Genomic DNA, 9,564 nt, shown 5'->3' with positions numbered 1-9,564 from the left:
AGGTCGACTTTCATCCAAGTCCTGATATCAGATTTCAATAAGAGGTCGACTTTCACCCAAGTCCTGACATCAGGTTTCAATAAGAGGTCGACTTTCATCCAAGTCCTGATATCAGATTTCAATAAGAGGTCGACTTTCACCCAAGTCCTGACATCAGGTTTCAATAAGAGGTCGACTTTCATCCAAGTCCTGATATCAGATTTCAATAAGAGGTCGACTTTCACCCAAGTCCTGACATCAGATTTCAATAAAAGGTCGACTTTCACCCAAGTCCTGACATCAGGTTTCAATAAGAGGTCGACTTTCACCCAAGTTCTGACATGAGGGGATGATCTTTCTTCTACAAAGAACTTACAAAGAGGGAAAATTAATTTTCGATGAATTAGTAAAGATATAACTGGAAGAATTAGTTTCTTTATTGGTAAGGCTATGTTAGTGGTAATTTTAGTTGGATATCCAACAGGGCACTCACACTACTTATTGATCCAAAGATAGGATATCCAACAGGGCACTCACACTACTTATTGATCCGAAGATAGAAGGATGTAAAATCGACTTATTTAACGCATTCTCTGTCCTTTATATCGTACAACAGTGTTGACTCCATAGAAAGTATCGGAGACGTCAAGACGATGAACTCCCTCGTGACTTGTAATACTGTAAGTACTGTAAATCAACACTAGGTTTCTTCACTGTGTTAAAGTTGTAATAATTTCTGGTGGATTTGTTTCTTTTGACCCACGTTTTCACTATTTCCTATAATTAATCCAGCGGATTCCCCATTGTGACATGCGTAATTTATCTCGCTTTGTTTGAAGAAAGTTTGTATATAGTGAATGGTCTGCAGAAAATCCCAGAAGCTATGATGTTCTACTCGATGCTATGAGAAAATATAGAATTGGTAAGTTTTACTATTTACTTTTTTGCTTAGTTTTTGTAATACAAAAATCTGAAAAGTTTACTCGAGTGATTGGACTTTGTTTTACAGCAAGAAAACAAAATATAAGTGCTTCTATATTTAGTTGAAGCAAAACAAGTCGAGGACAACGTTTGTAGTTCGGATAGAGTATGAGAAAGTCACTTATTGTATCAACATATATGTATCATGAAACAGGCTGAGGACAACGTTTGTAGTTCGGATAGAGTATGAGAAAGTCACTCATTGTATCAACATATATGTATCATGAAACAGGCTGAGGACAACGTTTGTAGTTCGGATAGAGTATGAGAAAGTCACTTATTGTATCAACATATATGTGTCATGAAACAGGCTGGGGACAACGTTTGTAGTTCTGATAGAGTATGAGAAAGTCACTTATTGTATCAACATATATGTGTCATGAAACAGGCTGGGGACAACGTTTGTAGTTCTGATAGAGTATGAGAAAGTCACTTATTGTATCAACATATATGTATCATGAAACAGGCTGAGGACAACGTTTGTAGTTCAAGTATAGGGTATAGGAATAATTTTTCTGAATTATAAGATAGCTTGAGATGTTAATTTAATTGTGCATCGTAGAAAATATAACACGGATTGAGAATAAGTAGGAAGTGAGTTTGAATAATCTACTACAAGAATATTATGTTAGGGACACTTTCGTCTTCTAATTTGTTAATACAGCTAAGCACGTAGAAACCTAAACCTCAATTCTAGCAACACAGGAGAGAAAGCAAACGGCTGAATATATTGTAGAAATAATAACGAGATTGGTCTAGCACTAAGGACATACCGATCCATCATCGGAGAAATCTAATTGGTCAAGCGTTGTGACAAATGGCATCCACCTTTTTCAAATTGAATAAGCAAAATTTGTATCAGCAGTTTATCCCACCTAGAAAAGTTGGCGATCCTCTAACCACTTTGGGAGAAGCGTTTAAGGCTGCTAACTTAATAAATTATTTAGTGTCGGTATCTGAAGGCCTGGTTTGGTACTGAACCCGCAGATTGCGAGTCGAGTGCCCTAACCACCAAGCCGTGAAACATTGATTTTGTATTAACAAATAAAAAGTCATTCAGTAGTGATAACTAAGAAAACAGTTAGAAATAATAAGTGGCTCCTTTTTGGAAAATTTAAAAATGATTTGGTAATGGCAGCTGAAAAAAACTCCGCATATAACACTTGTAATTGTAAAGGTAATTTAACACCATGTTATCGAGAAAAAAATATACTTGTTTTGGAAGAAACAATTTAGTACTGCTTGCTATAAATTAATTACTCTAGTAATAAAAACTGGTTTAGTTCTGGTAATTTTATAAAATATGTTTAATATTACTAACCTAAACCAAGTAAGTTATTTAGTTGCGCTAATTGAAGAAATGATTTCATAAAGGTAACTCAAAATCTCATTTAATATTGCAAAAAAAAAACTCCTTCGGGATTATTCTTAGAATATAAAACTCAACTTTTAAGTAGAAATCTCGTCAATTTTGTTATCAAACATAAACTATAGACTTTAAAAAATTTCTGATTTCTTGGAAATACAAAACCAAAACTATATAAATGTGACAAAGCTTTAGTAATGATAAAATCACAATATGTGTATTTGTAGTTTGTATATGTAGCAAAGCTAATAAGGCTATCTATCTATAGTCTTTTCTCATTTTGAATTACTGACCAAAGGGAAGGCAGCCAATCAGTAGCAAACTAATTGAATTGTCTGTCATACTTATAAACCCCCAAACCTTAATATTCTGAGAATATTTTGTGGTATCGTAAAATTTTGAACTCGGCTCGGCAGTTCCGGAATCCAAAGCCGCCAGTTCCGGAATCCAAAGCCACCAGTTCCGGAATCCAAAGCCACCAGTTCCGGAATCCAAAGCCAACCTGCGCTCCTACAATATGCATACGAAACTTTTTACTTGACTTTCAGGTTCTTAACAAAAATGAATAGGTGTAGTCTATTGATTTGTATGCTGCATTGTGGATCCGTGGGTCCATGATTCGCGTCCTGTTACTCTTATCTATTAACTTAAACTTATGGACGGTTATATCCAAATAGCTATTGTGTAATTTATCGCGAATGGACGAAGCAAACCAAACTCAATTTAACCGATTTGGCTTCAAGTTTTATATGAGAGGTTTTGCATCAGTCAGATGGTCAGTTAAGTATTAATTGAAAAGACCAAACAAATTTCATCGAGAAGAAGCACGGCAGGATTAAAGTTTACTGAAACTAATAGTAAAACTGGTTGAGTTTTCTTCTTAAATAAATTATAATTCTTTAAACACAAACTTCAACAAGAATAAGATCCTATTTTTGAAAAAGTATAGTGAATATAAACAAAGTTTTGTTTTAGTTGAAATGATAGAGCAAAATGCATTTACATTAGACTAATATCAATCAGACAATTGAAACACATTTACTAACTACTTTGTTGACGAGTAACTACTAAATATGGCACATGTAGTCCATTCATCATTTAACTGTCTGTAATAAATCAGTCTTCTTTCTAACTCTCACTGGTAATTAATACACACCAGTTGATAAATCGGTCTTCTTTCTAACTCTCAGTGGTAAATAATACACACCAGTTGATAAATCGGTCTTCTTTCTAACTCTCAGCGGTAAATAATACACACCAGTTGATAAATCAGTCTTCTTTCTAACTCTCAGTGGTAAATAATACACACCAGTTGATAAATCAGTCTTCTTTCTAACTTTCAATGGTAAATAATACACACCAGTTGATAAATCAGTCTTCTTTCTAACTTTCAATGGTAAATAATACACACCAGTTGATAAATCAGTCTTCTTTCTAACTCTCGGTGGTAAATAATACAAACCACTTGTGTAGCGAAGGACAAATGCCACGATGGACGAGAGATCTCACTGTGCCGCCCCTCAGAATTTGCGTGCTGAATTAAACAAATGCCACTAGAGACAAGATCGCACAGTGTCGCCCCTCAGAACTTACGTGCTAAATTAAACAAATGCCACTCGGCACGAGAACTCACAGTGCCGCCCCTCAGAACTCACGTGCTGAATTAAACACAATACGTAATGCAATAACTTTATTACAAATCTAATTAAATACAGTATATTTGCAATCAAACAGGTACACCTTTGTTTGCCGCCTTTCTAAATGGTCATTGGTCTACCAGTGATTTGGTCTATAGAAGGGGGGAAAAATTGGCGCTAGTGACAGAACTGCGATTTTCGCACCTAATAGTACTAATTCTACAATCGCGATTATACCATCAAAAGGGTTAAACAACTGCTGTTGGCAACAAATTTGCCGCCTCCAAAAAGTGCCTACTTAGATCAGAATAAAAACTAAACTACTGATAAGAATAAAACATTAGTTATACCTTCCTGACATTTTTACTTTTAGAGAATAGAATACTTTGTTTCATCATATGGGTATCGATATTTTCGACCGTAATATCTCACGAGCTTCGACCCGCTTAGGAGATTTAGGTTATTTCTAAATTAATATACTAAGCTAAAATGCAAAATAATAAAAATAGAATAATGAAATATTAAAAACAATACTTATAGATATAGTAAACATTGTAACCAATGAAAGTAACATTACAGAAAGAACATATATATTTTACACACAGAACACATAAACATAAATAGTTTGTTCCATGCAGTATCGTAGATCTTTGGTGAAAGCTTTATTATAAACTTAGAAAGCAAATTACTTTTATTAGTTTGGAATTCTAATTACTTGTGAAATTAGTATTAGGTTTCTACCTATGGAGCCGATTTTTAAAATTTAGTGTCTCAGATCTTCATCCAAAACTAAATCCCACAGACGCTCTTCTCAGAAACGTCACCATATAAATCACGGTAACATACGAAGTATCTAGTCACCAGATAGTTTGATTACGTTTTAATGAGTGCAATTCTAAGAATGTTAATTCCACGCATTTCTCACTAATTAAAGGTAGAAAGTTTGATTGGATTGCTGGAATTGTTCTGTCGAACTTTTTTCAACTCGCTGTGTTTAAATTGATTTTGGTTATTTATCAATTAAAAAAAAACACTGAGTGTGTTAATACTTAGTTTAAAACACTTTTTAAACCATATAAACATATAACTTTTAAATTAGAATGATATGTGGTCAAAAAACATGATCTGTAGGAAAGTGTTTTGAGCATTTCATGTCTCTGAGAAAAAATACAAGCCACACAATTCAAAAGTGCACCAACAGATTTTAGCCCTAATTTACAGTAATAATGTGACTTTATCTTAACTTTAATTAACTATACATTTCTAGCAACATCACTTACCCAGCCTGACCTAAACATCAATGTTAATTAGTTTTTGTTTTCCTCCAGTGGTGCACGCACAAACAGACGGACCTGACTGAATGTTCTTCCATCTCAGGGAGTAGATAGAACAAAAAGAATTTTCTGGAAGCTTTGCAAAAGAAAAAAGAAAATATGTTGCTAAAATATAGAAGAACAAAATAAAAGACTACATTTGTTTTTTGTTTTTTTGAAATATTGAATAAAAAATCACAAGGTAATTGCTACGCTTATAGTCCAAACACATTTTCCTCAAATGTGTTTTTTGACTCACTTCAGCCCTACTTCTCAGGCGACATTCTAAATCAATAGTATAGACACGGTTGCAGCGTGCCCAAAATGTTCTTGCTTTTCCCTCAAACGAGGCATCAACTCCTCAACTATAACCGCATGTTTTGTATTGTTAATCCTTATATTTAGAGTTCAAAAAGGTTCAAAATGATTGTTTCCATTTAACTAGTAATTCACCTTTCTTAATTAAAAAATCGTGCTTTTGTATAACATATAAACATGAAATACATTAAAAGAGCTATAAAGACTTCCCAGGCCGCTTTTCTTTTACTACGCCTTTTCTCTGAACATTAGGCGATAGACTTTTCGCTCTGGCGAAATTATCGATTAGTTTGCAGTCGGAACTGACACTGTGCTTACGCTAGAGGGCGCTCCATTCAGCGATAACTAAAATTTTCTCACCACTATTGCAGAGAAGCTCAGGGAACAGTTGAGAGACAAGCCGAGGCCGAAAGCTCTAATTCTCGACATTCTTGTTTGAATTAAGATATTGTCTGATAATGTTCAGCCGTCTCCAGATGTACAAGATGAAGATATAACTGGTAAGGGAACTTTAGCATATAATCAGTTAGATATAGACGGCTAGTGAGCGATCCAGTTGTTTTGTCCCACTCCCGGTTTCATATTACTTGGGTGCTGAGGTAGAGAAGGGGTTAGTGCTTAACTTGCTCCATTCAATGCGTATTTAGGTACTGACCAGTGCGCAAAATCCTGCGCGTTAAAAAAAAAGTTCGAAATCAGCGTAGAGTTAGAAAAACATAGAACACTAACACAAAACAACATTGTTTTTGCAATCAACTTAGCTAACTGTTTAGTCACAAGTCAAAACAGTTATTACAAACGATCCAACGGATTAAAACTCTAAACGTCTTGCCTCTTGGTGTCCTGTGGTCTTAAGTACGAATGTAATGTAAGAGAGTAATAACACCACACATTATAAGCTTCAACTAAACAACAAATTATGTGTAAAAAAAAAAGTGAAAAGTCATAGATATTTTGAACACGAAAAATTACACATACCATGTAATAATAATAAGCCAGAGGCTCCTATTGTTAAATAAGCTTACAGATGCATGTGCTGACCATTAGCTATGTAAAAAGAAATGATTATCAAGCTATTTTACCAGCTGTAAATGTATTAAATACAAACCTTTCTTTAAGTCTATCCTAGTTCATTAGTTGCGTGCAGGAACAGGTTCTCAAACTAAGTGGTAATATAAAAAAATGTGAGGTTCAATGTTTTCAATTCTAGTTTTTCTGTTTAGAGTGACATTGACGAGTAATGTGTTTAACATCACTGAATAACATCTAAAAGGTTTGCAATTTAATTAACATTATCCAAAACATTTCGTTCTTACTCCCAAGTTTTAGAACTTGGAGAAAATTCAAATAATATTTACTGCTTATTCTTTTCTTTTTTTTCTGCTCAGTGAAATCACTACAAGTAGCCCAAAACTTCATGTATAAAATTAAACAGTCATCACATTTAAAGTTTTAGATGTTATTACAATTTTGTTACCATATACATGTTGTGAAAAAGAAGCAAAGTTATCAAATACACCGCGTATTACATAAGGTGTCGTTTAACTGGCTATTTAATCCGCGTATTACATAAGGTGTCGTTTAACTGGCTATTTAATCCGCGTATCACATAAGGCGTCGTTCAGCTGGCTGTTTAGTCTGTATTATTGAGGTAGCGTTCAAGTGGCTATTTGGTCCATGTATTATATACACTGTCGTTTAAATGGCTGTTTAGTCCATGTATTATATACACTGTCGTTTAACTGGTTATTTAATCCGCGTATCACATACGGTGTCGTTCAAGAGGCTGTTTAGCTCGTGTATTATATAAGATGTCGTTTAACTGGCTGTTTGGTCCATGTATTATATAAACTGTCGTTTAACTACGAGCTAAACAGCCAGTTAAACGACATCTTATATAATACACGAGCTAAACAGCCAAACGACATCTTATATAATACCTGATAGAAAATGTCAATGTTTAAAAACTAGACGACGTTGGTATAGATTATATCTAATTGAAAAGCTTCATCGCCAATAAGAAGAAGAACGTCATTCATGAGGATCGGATTCCTATTGTTAAATACAAGGACCATATATCAAGTTCTTTGATGCAATTAAAAACAAGAACAATATATTCAAGGACTTTCTTTAAGTTTGGAACTAATAAACTAGAGGGAAGGTTACTGGTCAATATTACACACGGTCAACGCTTGGGCTATTTTGTAACCGATTTGTGGGATTTGGCCGCCACTCTTAAGCCCACTGTGACTCAGTGGTTAGCGTATAGGACTGTGGATTTGAGGATCCATTGTTCACATTCTGATACTACAAAAATAAAAAACATCGTGCTTCTCACTTTGGGACTGTGGGTTTGTATATAGCAGGGATAGGCACATCCAACTATTCGATTAGAATAGCTCACGAGTTGGTAGTGTTGAACAATTGCCTTCACTCTAGACTATCACTTTAAAACATGAACGACTAGCACAGATAGCCCTCGGGCAGCTTTGCGCGAAATTCAAATTCAATAACAACAGTTATTATTATAGCTCACCCAAGGCCCCAAACTTCAGAGCGCGATTTTGCGGCAACGGGACTCAAGTCATGAATCCTCGAATTGATAGTCCAGGCACGCTAACCACTGTCCACACCCGACCCAAGAAAACTAACAGACATCAGGTTGAAGGCCCAGTTAAACTCGTCTACAGTAAAGGAGTTTAAAATGTTTTGTGAGGGTTTTAGGAAAACTTATATGTTACACTTATTATTGCATTAATGAGAATTAAATGTTTTATATATAATTTTAAAGCTTGACTGAAATAAACAAATAAAAAAAAACGTTTTTAATCATTTTCATATAAAACTCACTCGTAACAGTACTTTAAGGTCTCAGGATTACATGACATTTCAAAGTAAAAGTACAATAATTAGTAATAATTTAATGGTTTTCATTTAGAAAACCAACTATTGACGGTAGGAAACATATGATAAAAAATAATATAAATTTTTCTACAATAATACTTATTCGTCAAAATACCTTTAAGGTCTCATAATTATGTGACATTTCAAAGTAATATTACAATAATTAATAATAATTTAATATTTCTTATATAGAAATTCTGGACTGTAGGAAACAGATAATAAAAAGTATTAATTTTTCTACAATAAGACGCAAGTGTAACAATTCTAAAGTCTCTGGAATTACCTGAAATTTCAAAGTAATTTTGCATTAATTAATGAAAATTTAGTGTTTTGTTTTATACAGAAAAATCAGCACTTCACTGTGTAAAACTAGTTATAAAAACGTGGTTATTTATTTTGTAATAAGTCTCAAATGTGACAGTTCCTGTATAATTTCTGCAGTTACTTGGCATATCCCCCCTGTAACCTTTTAAGTGCAATATTTAAAGTAGAGTAAATACAATTACCTTATTATGAAAAACACAAGTTAAATAATCTGTAAAAATGCACGTTAAAAGCTTTAAATATAATGTTATAGTAAACGTATTGTTCGGCATTGCTTTGGAGTACATTTTGTTACTGTCTTTCTTTTTTTACTGCTAATTAGAGTGTTTTGGACTGAATTTATTTTTCAATTCGATACTTTAGTCTGGCCTAAAAGATAGCTAGGGTTTGGCGCGATGATAGTGGGTAGTTTCTGTAGTTGTTATAGTTTGTAAGATTTCTACTGGTATTCCTGAAAACAAATCCTTAATTATTAGCTAAAATTCATCTTAAAGAGAAATAAACGTTTAATTAATTCACTATAGATGTCACAGTAGATAGGACATTATTTACAAACTTGACATTAGAACTACTTATCTCTCGAGGTCTCGGCGGATAAAAGATTAACACTACAAACACATCTTCAGTTGACAAGAACTGATATCACTGAACTAGTCAACACTACAAACACATCTTCAGTTGACAAGAACTTATATCACTGAACTAGTCAACACAACAAACACATCTTCAGTTGACAAGAACT

The 9,564-nt window shown here is 33.9% G+C and overlaps 1 protein-coding gene across 1 annotated transcript in view; it reads left to right on the top strand.

The window, feature by feature from the left end:
• Nucleotides 1-5,982: 5,982 nt before the first annotated feature.
• The window catches only part of LOC106470757 (sodium/potassium/calcium exchanger Nckx30C-like), a gene marked incomplete at its 3' end in the record, with an annotated part of 11,481 nt that continues 7,899 nt past the window's right edge, over nucleotides 5,983-9,564 (top strand). Inside the window, exon 1 of the mRNA XM_013931325.2 lies at nucleotides 5,983-6,094. The remainder of the gene's footprint in view (nucleotides 6,095-9,564) is intronic.

Source organism: Limulus polyphemus, unplaced genomic scaffold (genome assembly GCF_000517525.1).
Source record: "Limulus polyphemus unplaced genomic scaffold, Limulus_polyphemus-2.1.2 Scaffold4203, whole genome shotgun sequence".
Lineage (NCBI taxonomy): Eukaryota > Metazoa > Arthropoda > Merostomata > Xiphosura > Limulidae > Limulus > Limulus polyphemus.
Note: the sequence above shows the minus strand (reverse complement) of the source record. Positions and strands in the feature narration are given on the sequence as shown.